General features: G+C 38.1%; 1 protein-coding gene across 2 annotated transcripts in view; it reads right to left on the bottom strand.

Moving 5' to 3' along the window:
* Window positions 1-17,966, bottom strand: part of TTC29 (tetratricopeptide repeat domain 29) — a 347,147-nt gene extending 329,181 nt beyond the window's left edge. For both annotated transcript variants that reach the window (XM_019730723.3, XM_074338461.2), the window contains exon 1: window positions 17,896-17,966. The gene's annotated coding sequence lies outside the window, so the exon portion shown is untranslated. The remainder of the gene's footprint in view (window positions 1-17,895) is intronic.
* Window positions 17,967-18,411: the final 445 nt, after the last annotated feature.

The raw sequence follows: 18,411 nt of genomic DNA, 5'->3' as shown, positions 1-18,411 counted from the left end.
ACCCACTCTCATAATGGAATTCAAGGCCATAGGTCCTCCATGCATAAATGATTTTCTGGGGCTCAATTTCCCCATCTGTAAAATGAGCAGGCAGATTAAACAAGTATTTTTCAATCTGTGTTCTGAGAAACTTTAGAGGCTCAGTTACTGTGCTTAACAATGGGGTGGAGGGAGGAGGGTATGGTTTTGTACAATTTGTATTTGGTCTTAGAGGTAAGGTAATAGGAAAATATAACACCTGAAAAACGCAGTGTTTGAAAAACCCTGACAAGGTGATATAAGTGATCTGCAGTGAGACATTTCTAGCTCTAACACTTTGATTATAAAACTTCCCCCAACTTGCATGTACATTTCAACACTGTCCTCACAAAGTAAAATGAAAAGACAATTTCAGATTAAATAATAACTCCAGCTTTTACCCAAAATATGAGTTAATATGAAAACTCTGGTAAGGGTGAATATGCAAAGATACAACTGGCTTTGATTTTTCTCTTTGAAATTAAGCTTTCTTTTCTTTCTTTTTTTTTTTTTTTTTTTCAGATTTTACAAGAGATGCCAGAAGAGAGCATGAGTTTGGGAAAAGCACATCAAACTAGGAAAAAGGAGACCTTGCATCTATCACTGTTAAACATGCACTCTCTGTTCAGGTTTGTAGAGACAGCAGTCCCCCTTTATTTCAAGGGGTACATTCCAAGACCCCCAATGGATGCCTGAAATAGCAGATAGTACCAAACCCTATATAGACTATGTTTTTTTCCTATACATACATACCTGTGATGAAGTGTAATTTATAAATTAGGCACAGTAAGAGAAAAACAATGGTAACTAATACTAAAATAGAACAACTTGAACAATATATTGTAATAAAAGTTACATGAATATGGTCTGTTTCTCTCAAAATATCTTACTGTACTGTACTCACCTTTTCACTTGAAGGAAGCACTTTCCAGCTTCTCTTTGGCACATCCAAATTGCCAGCATCATGTGATACTACAACAGTCACTCTCATAACCAAGATGGCTACTGGCTGATTAACGGTCAGGGAGAATCTCCAGCAAGGAGACACTGGACAAAGGGATGATTGACATCCCAAGTGGGATGGAGCAGACATCCTGAGATGTCATCACGTTACTCAGAACGGTGTGCAATCTTAACATACGAATTGTTTGTTTCTGGAATTTTTCATTTAACATTTTCATACTGCAGTTGACTGCAAGTAACTGAAACATCCGATGAGGGGGGGATCACTACTGTATATGTGAAGAGAACTGAGGACATTTTCAGTGTATACAGGCTCCAGACCATTTTCTTGAGGAAACGGAGGTTAAAATAAACTCCACTACACAGACCAGGCATAAATCTAACTACTCCTTAAACACACTCAATGACTTCCCACCCTTTTCTGCTTGTGTCTGGAATGCCCTCCAGCCCGTTCTCCTCCATCTCTGCGAATCCGAGTCATACACAGACTGAACAGCGATTCCATTTCCAGTCTCTATGTTCTCTCAACTCCTCTCAACACCCATAGTACCTATTATCGCTCGCTATTACCTTCCACAAATGGCTAGTTTTGTGGTCTCCATTTAAACGTACACATGTGTGAGTCTCCCACTCACTCCTGAAGTTAGGAAACACTATTGTGGCTTTGTATCCCCATGGTTTCTTGCACAAATAGGTAAGTAGGTAATCAATACATCCATTGAAGGATTAGATACATTAACTGAATAACTTTTGTATCTACGGGCAAGAACATTACTGCTATATGACGAATGTAATATGGGTTCAAAAGCACTTTGAGGAAAAAAATGGAAACAGCCTCAATAGTCACATACAGGAAAACAACACATATTATAGCAGTGAGTAAAGAAAGGAAGATGTGGAACACTACACGTTCAAGGAAATATTTTCTAAAAAAATATCAAAAGAGAAGGAAAGATTTTACAATATTGTTTAGGATTGTCAGATTCAGGGTAATATTTTTCTCTACTTTTCAAAATGTTGATAACGAGACATATTACTTTTATAATGAAAAAACTAATGAGAAACATGCTTTGAGCTTCTATACTCAAAGGAATGAGGACTATCAGTAGGATTTTGTTATAACATGAATTTGAGGTCCACATAATTGCTGTTTCTGAGAAGAAAGTACTTTATAGCAAATGTTCCTTTTTGGGAGGAACAGACTCCACGTTGGTAGCCCCTTCTGTGGGTTTCCCCACGGGGCTTCTCTTTCATAAATTCCATTCCATAGAGACGAGGGCGTAGCAACATGCCTGTGTCTGGCTACCATGGAACATTTCATCAGCAAACTGAACCAATTTGTTTCCCAGTGTGTATTTGTCTCCATTAAAGCCCAGAAAGTGGGGAAAAAACGTGGTAATTATCTTGGAGGTTTTTTAAATACTTCCATGTTTTAAGCCATGGTCTGAATTAGGTCCTGAAAGATCCAATTGAGTAAAAGCAACAAAGTCCACTGGTAACCTGAGGAAAAGCCCAGAACATTTTGTCTCAGGGTAAGTGACTGAGCTGGATCTGGAGGACAAGGCACCAGACAGTGTTTCCAGGAATGAAGGAGAATGTCTGCTTCCGAGCCAGCTTTGAAGCTGTGTGTGTGTGTGTGTGTGTGTGTGAGAGAGAGAGAGAGAGAGAGAGAGAGAGAGAGAGAGAGAGAGAGAGAGAGAGAGTATACACTATTCCCAAGGCAGCAAAGTAAGGTGAGATTTTTTTCCCAGAAGGACGTGGATACTTCAAAAGACTTACTTAAAGGAATGTGTCTAAAATAACACATCCCACCTCCACATACTGCAGCTCAAAATACAAAGCATTCCAAACTCCTTTTTTGAGCCTCAATTCTGTTACTGCCTGAGTCACCAAAAAATGTGGAATCGAATCATACAGAATCTAATTGAATGTGTCCAACAGCTCTTTGCTAGAGGGATGATCCCTCACAATTAGAGAGATTTGCAACTGTGCCACGGTTCTCCTGCAATCAATGTCATCTTCCTGACTAAAAGAATGCTTTTTCCAAACCCTTACCCTTCCTTTAACCTTTTTCCTGCCTAAGATGCAGATGTGAGAGTCAGAGCTACAGCAGCCATTTTCAAGTATGAGGCAATGGCCAAGAGAAACGCAGAAATCTTGGAACTATCATTGTTAAGATGCTGAGATAAACCCAAAACCACCTGCCTTCAAATTCTTATTATTTATTTAAGTCAATGTGGTTGGATTTTTCTGTAGGTAACAGCTTTTTTATCTCTTATAACCTGTTTTATAGCCAAACTCTGCATGGTTTATTGCCTCATGTTTTTCTCTGTCCAATTCTCCCCCCATTATTCTTAGACCGTTATGTGAAAATACATCCATTTTGCAGACATACCTATGGCACATATTCTATTAAACCATTGTTTACTAGTTTATGTGACTCAGCACGTTTGGTGATATAATCCGTCAAAATGAGAGGATGGGAACAAAACAGAGGGAGCTTTTGTGATCAAATATACTTGGAAAATATTGGATACTTTGTTCTCCTTCTAGAGCATCACAATACATATAAAACTATTTTACACTTTAAATAGAAGAATAAATATAATAAAGAAATTGGAATAACATTCAGATGCTTCCCAATCTTACTGATTTCTGAATAGATTTTTTCAAGCAATCCCTTTATTTACTCTCTGCCTCTCAGAATTAGGGTTCTGGGGGCCATATGTGGGAAACCTTATACTCTATTCATCCATAATTATTTTTATAATTATTGTTTTATATTTTCTTATTGCAAATGACATATGTGTTCTGACAAATTTTAGAGAAATTTCAGGGAATTCAAATCAACAGATATGTTGACACACACCAAACAAAAACAGGTAGTAAGAAAATTTATGATTACTTTTGGCTAGTTATCAATTCCCCATTTTCTTTGGCTAGTAGCTGCAGCCCCTGGTACTGACTGGCAGCAATGGTAACCTGCATGTACATTTCCAGATGGAGAAAAATCTTTCCAGACTAAATGCTTGAGAGATGATACCTTGATTCATCTTTACTGCTGCTGTCTGTAAGGACAATTGCTGTGATTCTATGAAACAAACAATTCTAATCTATGATACATTTGGATTGTCACATGTTCTTAGAGCCTTCTTTACCTTTAGTGCCATACTGGTTTTCTCTTTGGGGCTAACTTGTTCTCTCAGCAGAGGCATTTGAAATACCTCCAAGGAACCGAAGGTTGTAAACACCCCCAGCGTCTTTTTCCAAATTACTTACTCTGTGCCATGAACTCAACTGTAGCTATCAGGGTGTATGTATTTTTTTCCCTTTGCTCTCTACACATTGTCTCAACTTTTGAGCCAGAGTAATTTAAGCACTGGGGTCTTGTCGGGTTTTCAACCATGAGCAGCCTTACAAAGTCTAGGCGTTTTGCCAGAAATCTAAACTTTGTTGAACTATGTTAAAAGGTTAAGCATTTCACAGAGCTTGGGTTCCCCTGCCCCCACTGCACTCCCAGATTCTGCCTTGTTCTTAAATGTCGGTTTTATCAAGAAATGGAGTAACTAATAATGTGTTGGATAGAACATTTTCAACCATCACCCTGTAACCATAGTAGAGCTAAAAAACCCCAAACAAATGTTAATCACACTTCTCTCCTTAGTCAAAAGGGCTGAGGATATTTAGACTGTTTTAAGATGAACTGCTAGAAGCCTTCCATAAAATAAAACTTATAAAATAAAGCTCCTATTCATTGCTTGTAATAGTTTCTGTTTGAACAAAAACGCTTTCCTAAAATGGACGTCAAGGAGTAAAAACAAATCACAACCTCCCCGGTCTAGAGGGAAATACAAAATGCTGACTTCTAGGTCCCTAGTTTTGAAAGCCTCCTTGTGGTTACTTCCTGGAGCACTGGATGCCTGTTTATTCTTGGCCAGGATGCTTCCCAGTTTCTCAAGCCCACAGCTAACAGGAATATTGAAAGGAAAGGAAGTGAAAAATCTAAGAACCATCCTTGATCCATCCAGTTCCCTGCCTAAGTGCTTGTCGGTACCTGTTAAAAATGTTTCCTAAGTTTGCTATTCTCTCCATCCCACTACCACCACCCAGTCCCAGACACCAGCCTCTTACCTGGACTCCCGCAGTGATCTCCTAATTCCCTCCTTCTTCTCTGCCTCCATTCTCCCCAGAGCAGCCAGGCCACTGGGTCTCCAGAGTCTTAGAATAAAACCACGAGCGTCTTACCCTGCTTTATAAGGCCCTTCATAAGCCTCTCCTCATGTTAAACCACCTCCTCCTTTTCCACCACATTCCTGCCACTCCTTTTCTTCTTTCTGCAAACACACCAAGCTTACACCTGGGCCCATGTGGGCACGCCATCCCCCCATCTTTGCAAAGCTGGCTCCCCCGTTTCATCAGTTTTTAGCTTACATGTTCTTTACCTAGGATAGCTTTCTGCAGCCATGCAGTCTAAATGCCCTCTTCCCCAAACCCTCAGTTATTCCCTATCAGATCCCCCTTTGAAATACACTACCTGGCACTTTCCCTAGCTGATCTTTTCCCTATGAATCACCTATCTGTCTTCTGATTTCCTCTACTGGTCAAGATCAGAAATTGACTACTTTGCTGCTATAGCCCTAGAACCTATAACAGTGCTTGGGACATAGGAAGAACAAACGAAACATGTCCTGAATGAATACGTAAGCAGAACAAGAACTGAAATTGGGTGCTTATCTCAGCGCCAGTGGCCCAGTCATGGGAAGATATAAAAGACCAGTTAGCAGGTACTTTTGGGTAAGATGATGTTATGGGTTGGCCATCCTGATAGACGTCTTGGGCTGTGCCATGAACCTTTATGAACCAAACCAGAGAACATGCAGTTACTGTCATAGAGAGAGCCGTTTGTCATCACTTGTGGGGAACTGAATGTCTCCAGGTGGCTGTTAGTGTCTTTGACATGTTCAATATAGTTTAAGCTACTACTTATCAAGGCCATCTCCAGATAAGAAATTTCCCTCAGCAGAGAATAAATGATTTTTACTTGATGTATTAAAGTAAGTCACTGAGGGTTTTCTGCTAAATAGTCACACTTTATAAGGAATTTACAAATACTTTTAAGTAATAGTTTCCTCACTTCTCAGCAAACAGCCAGCTTAGATGACTCATATCCATAGGTTGGAAGTTCTATCTGTGATCAAAGATCAGAGCCAAAGTTGGTCACTGGAAAAGTGCTTGACAGATCTTTGGCTTCAACTGGGTTTCATGTGGAGCCAGGATTAACAAGGGAAAGCATGATCAGAATGGAATGTGAGGTTTGACCACTGTGGAGACAATGTCCCTGGGGCTGTGACCTGCTTTTGGTCACTTGTTTCAGTCTTAGGCAGTTTGATCTCATGACCAGTCAATGGGATTGGAAGAAAAGGGGAGAGGAGCCTGGGTGAGCAAGCACATCAATGTATGTTGTGAAGGAAAGAGAAAAGGTGAGGGTCATGGTAAGGTCACTTCTGGGAGAATGCAGATAATGGCAAATTTATTGATAAGGAAAAAAGCAAGGAAATTGGCCCCAATTTCATAAATAACAGAGCTTACAGAATTCCAATTCTGGATCTATATCCAACGGAAATGGAAACAGGATATCAAACAGATATCGAAGCACACCCATGTTCTCCGCAATAGCCAAAATATAGAAATAACCTAACGGCCCATCAAGAGATGAATGAATAAAGAAGATGTGGTGTGTACAGACAATGGAATATTATTCAGTCATGAGAAAGAAGAACATCTTGCCATTTGTGACAACATGGATGGACCCTGAAGGCATTATGCTAAGTGAGATGAGTCAAGACAGAGAAAGACAAATACTGTGTGATCTTGTGGAGTGTAAAAAACACCAAACTCATAAAAACAAAAAGTAAAATGGTGGTCACTGAGAGCGGGGGCGTGGGGGAATTGGAGAGATGCTGTTTAAGGATGCACACTTGTAACCAGTAGATAAGTAAGTCCTGGAGATTTAATGCACAGAATAGTGAATATAGTCCACACCATTGCATCATAGCCATCAAACTTGCTCAGAGACTAGATCTTAATTATTCCTGCCACCAAAGGAAAAAAAAAAAAAGATTATTAAGAGACATAATAGAGGTGCGAACTAATGCTACAATGGAAATCATATTACAATATATAAATGTATCAAATCAACATCCTGGATACCTTCAACGTACACATTATGTTATATGTCAAATATATTTGAATAAGAAAAAAATTGAAAGAGTTCACAGGAGGCACATAGACAGACAGTAGAACCTGTACCTGATAATATTAGTACCTAGCAGAGAGCTTTTCATAAAAATATTGCATTAGCGTTGACCACACAATAGAAATGTGTAAAAGTACAAGAGGATAATAATAAGCAACCAGCTATTCCTAAAATCTCACCAGAAAAAGTATATGATACAGGAAAGATTGCAATTTATTTTTGAAGAACAGCATAAGAAAAACTAAAAGTGGATTGAAGCGGCCATTACTCTCTTTCATTTGTTTATTTTAACGAGTATTTATCGGGCAACGCTTTGTGCCAGGGACTGCATTAGGCATTGTGGACACAAAGGAAGTTACCCATCTTGAGAATAGATTTCAGGAAAACGTGGACAACAGTAATGCATGTACAAGCAGACGGTGATCGGAGCAGCGGTGTCAGATCAAGGGAAGGTGTGCTTGGTAATATGGGCGAAATAGGAGCAGGAATAAGTCCTTTCTGAACAGACTGACACTCCATCACAGTTCAGTGAATGCTGTTAAAGTAGAACTTTATCCCTTTTCTGAACAGGTGTTTTAACCCTTAAAGACAAGGAAAGGAACTTCTAGATAGGACTTTTAAATCATATGTAAGCAATGTCTTCTCCCAATTCTCCACCCTCATTGTCTCTATAACATCTTCCCCCAAATGAGATGGTTTCCCTTAATTATAGTTATTATTCTACTAAAGAGGAAGCTCCTGTCCATCAGCTTCCATGCATTTTAGCTGCATTTGAATAATTTAATTTCTTGAACATGTGTTATACTTTAACTTTAAAATTTCTTTGCCAACATTATAAAATCATTTTATGACAGGGATTCATTCACTCATTTATTCATTCATTCATTCATTCATTCATTCATTCATTCATTCAACAAATGTTCACCGAGTGTATCCACTTTGTGGGCGCTACTGAACTAGACAATAGGAAGAGAAAGACAAGCAAGACACAAGTGACCCTGCCCCGAGGAGCTGATGTCCTAGGGAGTGTAAGCAAACAGGGACTTCCAAGGGTGTGCTAAGAAGTAACAGAGGGCACATACTAGGATCTGTGAGGACTCATAATGGGACAGAGTCTTGAGGTGTCAGGAAAATTTTTCAAGGAAAACAACATCAAAACTGAAACATTTGCAATGACTAAGGCTTTAAGGTTTTGCCAGGCAGGTATGGAGGAAGCACAAAAGGGCAAGAGAATCTGAGGATTCTCTAGTGTATATTTCCTACATACAAGAACATTCTCCTATATAACCACAATATGTCCATCAAACCAAGGAATTAACAGTGATTAAAAAAAAAAAAACAGTGATGCTACAACCTAATCTTAGACTCCATTTAAGTTGTGCACATTTCCCCAACAATATCTTTTATAACAGAATGATTCAGGCCAGAATCACACATTTGGTTGGCATGTCTGTTAGTCTCCTTCAATCTGGAACAGATTCTCCGTCTTTCCTTGACTGTCCTGACATTTGAGAAAATTACAAACCAGTTACTATGTAGTATGTAGTCTGGCTTTGTTTGATGTTTCCTCTTAATTAGATTCAGAATATGCGTTTCTGGCAAGAATGTTTCAGAAATGACAATATGTTCTTCTCACTTAATTCTAACAGATGGCAAGTGATTTCTATTTGTCCTATCACTGATAATGTTTACTTGGAGTGGCTTCACCACTGTAAAGTTCTTCCACAGAAATTAGTTACTATTTTGTAGGGATATACTTTGAAACTATATAAATATCCTGATCCTCTTCAACTTTTCAATTTATTCATGAATTTAGTTATACCTAAATGGACTTCCAATTTTATCCAATGGATTTTAATCCATTACTATCATCATTTTTAGGCTGAAATTTTCTCAGATGTGGCCAGAATGAGTCCATTCAAACTTGCTTCTGTTTCCTTTTGACATGGCCCCAACATCTTTCGGGCACTTCCTTGCTTTCTGAGGCAAGATGTCCTGTCTGGTCTTTTCCTTGACCTATCCCTAGAATTAGCCACTTCCTAAAGGACCCCTGGTGCCTGTGCATGGAAGATAGTATTTACAAGCCAAGATCTGAATGACAAATGTTATTGGAGTGTCACTGTTCCAAGCCCTTCTCAGGACAAAGAACTAGGAAATATATGTATGTAGATACATAACCAAATCACTCCAATATCCATACACTTACACCTTTAATTACTTCTACATCTACCTGTTTGTTTATCTATCTATCTATCTATCTATCTATCTATCTATCTATCTATCTATCTATCTATCTATCTACCTACCTACCATCTATCTCAGACCATGATTCACATGGAGACTTCCAAGTTCAATCCAACACAACAAAGTTTATTCTAGTTTGTTCCCTTTTTTATGTGTAACTCCCTTCTCCAAAAGTAAGAAAGCTGCCTTCAGTACATTTCAGTAAGTGATATTACATCCCCCTGGATGTAACCTGCCACAAGTGTACCCAGTGTGGCTGCCTCCTCTCTCTGCCAGCTCAGATTCCACATTCCCAGCGGCACCTGCAGGCGGACAGCTCCCATCCTACTTGGGCTCTGACACCTCACATCACCCCTCTGGGGGGATGCCTTCCTCATCTTCCTTGGGCTCTGATCCCCTTCACCCAGCCCCCTTCTCCATCCTATTTGGTCTCCAATACTCCCCACCAGTCCACCTGAGCATGGACACTGTCCTCTGCCTGCTTGAGCTCTGCCACCTGGAGCCAGGTGAGGACTCCTTGGAGATGGCCTTCGTATCCCGCTAGAGTATAAATGCCCCCAACTGGGCCAGCCCTCTTTGTGGACTCACCCTTAACCTGCTCGAGTTCTGACACTCCATGCCCACTCTCTTCTGTATCCATGCCCTGCTCCCCTGCTGGGGCTCTGACACCTGCCGCCCTAGTGTGAACCACCTTCATCCTGCTTGGGTTCTCGGCCACTGCCACCCTCCCGGACACACACACCTAGGATGCCTGCTTGCTCCATCCCATCAGACTGAATTTTTCAGGGAAGGAAGAGAAGGCCCCTGAAACACTTTCTAACATTGACAATGAAGGGCTTCAAGATGTCTACAGACTTATGATGAACCATTTTTCATCTTAATATTTATAACTGTCTAGTTTTTATTACTGTTATGAATTACTAATTTACACGAGACGAATAAAATTCAATGAGTTCATTGGCATCTCATAAAATATAAAACTAACCTTTTCAATTTCAAAAATAGCCTTTCAATTCTGAGGAAAGATTCATTTTATCTCATATCCATCTCCCAAGAGCAGATGGAGTGGGCCACCCACAGTGTTTTTGCCATTTTCAAGAAGACTGTGGTATGAAAAAGCTTGGAGAATTGGAGGTCTATAGCAGTTACTTCACAATTAATAACAAATCATGCAAATTTCCAGCTTCCCCCTTTGTAATCACGATGGTTTTAAGAAAAGTCTGGCTTCAGTCATGACAGAACCAGCACTTTGGACTACAGTTACTGCCTGGCAAATGCCTTTTTTTTCAAATCTTCATTTTTTACGTACAGTGTTGGTGTTGATACAGACTAAGAATATGGATAGCATTTTATATTACTTTTAATGAGATCAGAAAATTGATTTACAAAGGTTAACTTTAAATAAGAACTCATTTTTCTTGTTTTCACTGTCAAATTTTGTTTAGAAATTTGATGTGTGTGTGTGTGTGTGTGTGTGTGTGTGTGATCACTTTGCAATCAAGTTTACTCTAGATAGTTTTCTTTTAATACACTTTATGTTAAACCCCTTATTGTTTCACATTTGGGGAAATGTATTTATTCTTATTATCTAAAAATATTCACTATTTAGAAATACATGCACTACTAATTTCTGTATTTTATGTTTTGTTTATGACATCATAAACATGTTTAAATAATAACTAGTTTAAAAGTGAAACTGTTTATTTGATTATATACTATTGTGTAGCTCAGAAAACAATAAGTCAGGTATTACTGAATTTAACATTTTCCATTGAAGGTTTTTTCTTTTTGTAAAATATCCATATGTCCTTTCTTAAAACTAGTGCATTCTAGCCCTATTTCTGCATATGCAGCTTGATTTTAAATACGCTATTTTGAAATTCAACGGTGGCCAGACATTTTATTCTGGAATAGGGACAAGGTAATTTCTTTTCCCAAGTGTGAATGGAAAAAAATTCATTATTTTTGTCTGATGTTTGTCTATGGAAGTTTTATAGGCTTTTCCTTTTTCCAAGAATGCTGAAACTGCTGTTATTTTAAGAGCATGTTTTGCTTGGATTTATTTTTTCAGGAGTGTGTTATTTTTAAAAAAATATATGACAATACACCAAACAAAGATTTTTCATTGTGTACAATACTGATTTCAATAAGGGCTATAATACTGTGTTATGTAATTTATTAGTTTTACTAATGAATTCACCTTCAAATAATGTAGTCCATTGTATGAAAAATGCTATGGGTGTCTATCAACTTCCAATCCTAAAATCCCTCTTGATCCTTCTTTCTATCTTACTTTTTTTTCTTATCTTGAAACAATATACTTTTAATTAATAGCCATATGGGATTCAGCAGTAATGTTTTTCTTTTCTGCTTGCATTACAAAAATGAAAATGAATGTGTGCTCCTCCCTGATTGTGGTTTATGATTTAATAATGCGACAGTTCCTGCTTTTGTCAGTATTCCTACGTCGACAAGCATATCTTGTGGCCACCAATCTTAGACACGTCTTATACCATAAGGGCATCAGGAATAAACAGCAAATTTCATAAGTGGTCCGCCTTTAAGCAACATGTCAGGTGCAAGGAGAAATGCAAAAAATTTTGTCATATAGTTTTTCATTCCATTGAAGCTTTTCCTTTGGCTAACTTATAAAAATGCATATTTCCACTTAGAATGTTTTAACTCTTTTACCAATCTAATCACTGAACACATATTTGTTTTTAATGAATTTCCCTGAAATTCTGCCTTTCATTTACAATGCAAAACATCTAAACATTTTCACATCCCAAAATAGAATATAATTAAATTATTCATATAGTTTTTTATAATAAAAGGCTCATGTATCCTGCGACAGTCTATGAAAAGGAATCAATTAAAACAAATGTTATATTTTCACGTCTAGAAAATGTTTTGTAATATTTGTATAAAGCAGACAAAACATAGTATTGTTACCAAAATAATACCTATTATATACACTCCTACTTTTTCTGAAACTCTATTTTCTAAACTCAAATTATGAATAGATTTCCCATTGGGTAATATGTCTCTCATCTACAACACGGAGTTTGTTGGGATGGATTAGGCATTTCTCCCCCAATGTTACTTTAAGTTGCTTAAGATTTTCAGAAGACATATGCTATCTAGGAGCTGGAACTGCAAATTTTAATTTTTTAAATTTGCATAATACATGTGTCCACTGGATTGAACTGCTGACTTCACTCCATCTTTTAAAGATGGAGTAACGCTCTGCTCAAATGCGCAAAGCCCGAGTAACACTAATGAGAACCATTTAGTCAGCTACTGACATTTATGGACATGATGATCGAATGGCAGGCAGTATAGGCCGTAAACTCCACTGTATGTATGGCTTTTAAATCCACAAGGTGTGCAAAAATTTTCTCAGACAACTGCATTCCGCTCAGAGATCTGTTGAGGCAGCCTGGGGAGGCCCAAGGGAAAGGGACAGCTCTGCTCCTCCCAGTAACCTTGCGATGGACAGACAGACAGTGTATATAAGAAAGCAGCCAACCTATAAAGAGCAGGTGCTAGGGGTTGAGATGAAAGAAAGAAAGGGGAAAGGGAAAAAGGAGTTATAATAAGGCAGGAAAGGATTAAATTTCAACAGTGCAAATGGATGATAGATCAGAGGAGAAATACGTATTTACCAGTTTGTCAAAAAGCTACATACATATATGGGGATAGATGGGGGTGGGTGGGAAATGGGGTCAGGGTGGATCTTTTTATTCACACTAAGAATAGTCCAGGAATGCACCATTATGTTAGAAAATTGGCTTCATTGGTCTTTGGTATTATTTTATAGTCTAAATGAAATTTGGAAAATAACCAATAAGTAAACTCATAGTTCTGGCCAAACCTTCATAATGATTTTATAATCTCTAGGAGACCTGTAATGTCTGGGAGTCTCTATGGACCCATAGCTAGAGGATCTCAAAACACACAGCCTTACCAGCTTTTCTCAAGACCCTCCTTATAAATCATGCCTGTTTAGAATGAATTAACCTTCTTCTCCTCAGGCCCAGCTTGTGAAATGTGTGATACAATTACATTCCAGTGCTATCTACACATGTCATATTAAATGACAAAAACCAATAAGCTCTAAATAGCAAATGCTGCCGTACAGTTTCCAGTGTGACCAAACAGTAGCATAAAGGGCAGGTTGGGTGTTCTCATAATAGTGTGTAAACGGTGAGATGCAGAGCAGATTGTCATTTCAGACTGAGAGGAACATATGCAGAGGTTAGCAGGGGCCACTCAGTAAAGAGAGACACTTATTGGATGTGCTGTGAAGTGGGGAGGCTTTCTTACTTTGCAGATATTTTCTCTTTATTGATTAGTTTTGCCAGCTTTTTGCAAAGGATGTTTCAAGGAATAATGGTTTCAACAATGTTCTGGTTAAAAAAAAAAGTTTCATGTTTACACGAGTGTGAGAATGTAGCATACTCTTAAATCCCGCCCTGGGATATATAATATATGTGAGCAAAATAAAGGTTATGTAGTGTTATACAGCTTTTAAAAATATGTTTTAAATAGCTTCATTTATTTGACCTTAATAACTTCCTGTATTTAATCCTAATAACTTCCTGCAATGACACTGCTGTTCTGCAATATACAATTTTTTAAAACCGATATATTTTTCCCATTCATCTGCATATTTATTCTGGTAAAGTAAAATCTCCTGAGCTATTACCTTTCTTCTTCAAAATATTTTAGCTCTTTCTCACCTGTTTGGTTTTCTAAATTAATATATTTTTTTTCCAAATTGAAACAGTGCTTTGAGTTTTTAATTAGAATTCATTAATACTTTCACACGGAAGAACTGATCTATTTATTTGAATAAATCTACTCTTTAAGAACAGATCATGTGTTCATTTGTTCACGTCACCATCAATGGAAGGGAAAATTAATCAGTACATGTTTACAGTTTGCTTCATAAAGGATTTACTTTATTTTGTTGTTGTTATTGATATTGTTAGTGAGAATTTTAGTCTTAACTAGTATTTAGGCATTTAGAGAAAACTTTATTGATTTTTATCCCCACATTCATTTTTTACCATCTAATTGTCTGAGCTATTAGAATTTTTTTAGATGATTTCCTTTGGTTTTCTAGATTAACTTATATTATCTGGAAAAAAACACAATAATTTTGTGCTTTTATTTTCTTTTATTATTGATAGATTGATAGACCTGTTCCTGCTTTGTATCTTGTATTGATTTGAAAGGTAAATGTTAGTGTTAATAAGCTATCCTTATTCCATTTTTTATGTTTAAGGGAATGACTAGTTTTTCACCATTAAATGAAATGTTGGCAATTGATTTGATGTGGGGACTAATTATCTTGTTAAATAATTATTCTTAAAGTCCTAGATAACAGTTTTATATAGAAACAGAAGTTTAGTTTTACTGTAGGCTTTCAAAATCTTTCTCAATGTTCATATGGTTTATTATTATTTGCCTTTTAAAATAATTATTTTAATAGATATCTTAATATTAATAAATAACTTTCCCAGCTATGAGTAGTTATTTGTGTTGAATTGTTCTTAAATATACCAAGGAATATGATTTACTATTATTTAAGATTGTTTTTTTTTTTTCCTGTAGATTTCTAAAAACAATTGTTCAGAGATTTTTCTTCAGCAGGAGAGAGGGGCAGGGAAGGGAGATCTTTTCTGGGTATTTGTAGCAAGGATATTGTCCATCATGGTATATGCTCCCTAAAATTTTATTATTTTGATATAGTGTAAGAAATATGAGCTCCTTAAAGATTCTGCAAATTCACCACAAAAATATCTAACCTGAGAAACTTTAAGAAATTTTTGATAAGTTAAACTTTTTGCTCCATAATTATTGATCTGTTAAGGCTTTTTTTAAAAATTTATGTTGATAATTTCTTTTTGTGTATCAATTTTTGATAAAATGTAGCTCCCTATTATAACAAATTTGTGTATTTTTTGCCTTTGTTCAAAAAGAAGAATGTAAAGCAGGTATTATTGAAAAAGGGGTGATTGGAATCGAGAAAATTTGGGAAACATCGAACTGAAAAAAGTTTAATAGGTTTTCTTACTGCAGATTTTCTCAGAATTCTCTAAGGCAGTCCTTTGAATCTCTCAATGAGAGAGACATATAGTAAGCAGACAGTGATTGCCAAACTTATTTATTAGGGAACTATTTTGCCTAGAGCACCGTACAGATGGAATAAACTTTGAAGAATGCCAATTTACATCACACCCATCCTAGAGAAACTAACAGATAGGTAGGTAGGTAGATACAGACATACAGATAATTATAGAGCAATTTTTGAAATTTGCCTTTGAGTTTTAGCAATGTTTTAAAATTAATCATAATTTGGATTTAAACTTTTGTTATACTTGAAGAAAGGACTGTGTTTTCTTGACTGAATTTCCTTTTCCTCAATGGTTGTGACTTATATAATGGTCACCTCTGGTCAGATCTTCTTGAGAATTCAACGTAAACAGAGTTATTTCCCCTTTGACCTTGTACCCTGGTTAATATTTCCCCTTAGGCATTACTTGAATATTTTCTTTTAGGAAAGGTTTAGAAGTGCTGTTGATTGCCATTTAGGAAAGAAATTCTGAATGAAGACTAACTAAAAATAACCACGACATAGCAAGAGTTGAGAATTCTTCAAAAGCTATGTCCTGAGTAAGGAAAAACATAGACATGTTTCTTAGACAAAACTATACTTCCCATGGCATATAGAACCATACTTAGCTAAGGATTTTAAAATGCTTAACCAGTGATACACTGGAGATAAAACATGAATTATCATCATTTTTGGAAAACTGGAACGGGAATCCCCGGCAGACACTCACACAGATCCACATGTACATTCACACGGACACGCACCCACAGCCCTAAACGTTACCGGGAGAAGCACGTGAAAGGCACCCAAAAGGGAAAAAGATAAACTTTACCTCTTTCCTAATTTGGTCTAGACCCAGCCCATATGAATCTGATATTTTGTAAACATCACACTCTTCTATTCCTATAGTAGGTAAGATGCGCCTTACTGCTGAATCATGAATGCAGCTTCTTTAATAGGCTCATGAACCACAGTATGTCACCAGCTAGGAAGGGGCATTTGCTCAACGTATTTGAGTGGCTTTCCAGCAGCACAGGCTCTTTATAGACTCCATTAGGCCTAATCAGCTGGGTCACGCAGGGCCCAGAATGAGGCGCCTCCGACAGAAGAGAGAATAACAACCAAAATTTAAGTAGCCTCACTTCGTTTTGTTACTTGTCAAGAAAAATGGGCCCAAACTTTGCATCATTCTTAGGGTGCTCATACAGTTAACATTTCTGAAATAACAACTACAGAGTAAAGCACTAAGACCCAAACAGGCAAGAAGCTCTCTAGCCTGAGAGTTCCCTGGGATCCACATGCACAAAGCAAGAACTGCTTTGGGCATCTGATAAAATACGCATTCATGCCATGGAGCTAGGGGTTGGATGTGATCTTTGTGACCCGAGATTCCCCCCAGCCATTCTGGAACTTGGCCCTTCAGGCAGAAAGAGCGGAGGCTACAGCTGCACATCAGGTGCTAGAAGGGGAAGGGCTCAGCATACCAGGAGCTCTGTCTGCTCTTTTGCTTCAGCAGACATCGTCCTCGTTATCTCTGACCCCACTTTCAAAACACCAGGAACAGCCTCTTGCTCTAGAGAAGTCCAGTGCTTACGTTTCCCTTGACCAGAGCAAAGCAAAACAAAACAAAAAAGCCATCCACAGTTCTCATTTCATGGCTTCAGCAATTTCTTATGACTTCTCCATACCACAAAATGCAACTGATGAATTGTTTAAGTGACCCTAACTTGCACAACTGTGCTGTAAGGAGTCTGCCCAATTGGTTTGCTCTTGAAAAACCAAGAAGTACAGGAAGCAGTCACCATCCTCTCATGTTAGGAAAAGGCCAGGATTTGTGAGCAGCCAGAGGTATCCATTAGCTACAATGGTCTACCTTGGAACTGGCTCTGCAAGAAAAACATTTTGTAAGTGTGATGCATTTAAAGGACAGAGTGATCTACATTGCAATAGATAAATAGCAAAGCGAAGTGGTTTCTTTGGAAATTAGAGTTGCCCAGTCCAAATCATTCACATACCTCTGCTGATAGATTCTGGGATTCTGTTTCTGTCCACATTCCCTGGGATGGAACACAGACAGCCATCTGAGTACCACAAAGAGACCTTTCCTCACCCATCAGTGTCTGCTGCCACGTTCGACAATTGCTGCACTCAGCTCTATTCACCCCAACCCTCTCCTCTCCGATTCTAAGTACAAGTCCTTCTCGCTGCACCAGAGACCTCGCTGGCATTTCAGCAACCACAGCACCCAACAGATTCTGAGGACAGTTCCAAGCAGCTGAAAGGAGAGGCTTACCTCAAACACGTGAGTGAGGAGAAGTCATCGGAAGGTTGGAGGAAGATCCATTTCAGCACCGTTGTAAACCTGCCAAGAGTGAGGTGATATAATTCACCTGGTTAATCGCTTGACCTCTCTGGTCAATACCCCTTAGTCTCTGTGGCCCCTCTCCACTCTGGCACTTTTCACTGCTTTGGTTTATTTTAACGAACATGACCAAGTGTACCTACTGTGTGAATGGGGCCTTGGGCTAACTGTGTGTGGAAAAGGGGGGACAAGATGAAAAAGACCTAGTTCTGTAAACTGTCATTTCTGTGAGAGCTTTATATCCCGGGTATCTAGAAGAACCATGAACACTATTCTACCTACAGCAACTAGAACGGTGCCTGAGCAGTAGTACACCCCCAGCATCTAGAACAATATATGGTACACAGAAGCATCAACTAAGTATTTGCTGAATCAGTGAACTAATCATAGCTATGCCTTACCTAAAGCTCACACGGAGCAGCTGTGTGTCACGCTTGAGATAGGAAT

This window comes from Rhinolophus sinicus, chromosome 15, assembly GCF_057876585.1.
Source record: "Rhinolophus sinicus isolate RSI-liver-muscle chromosome 15, RSI-T2T, whole genome shotgun sequence".
NCBI classification, from domain to species: Eukaryota; Metazoa; Chordata; class Mammalia; order Chiroptera; family Rhinolophidae; genus Rhinolophus; species Rhinolophus sinicus.
This window is presented reverse-complemented; position numbering and strand designations above follow the sequence as displayed.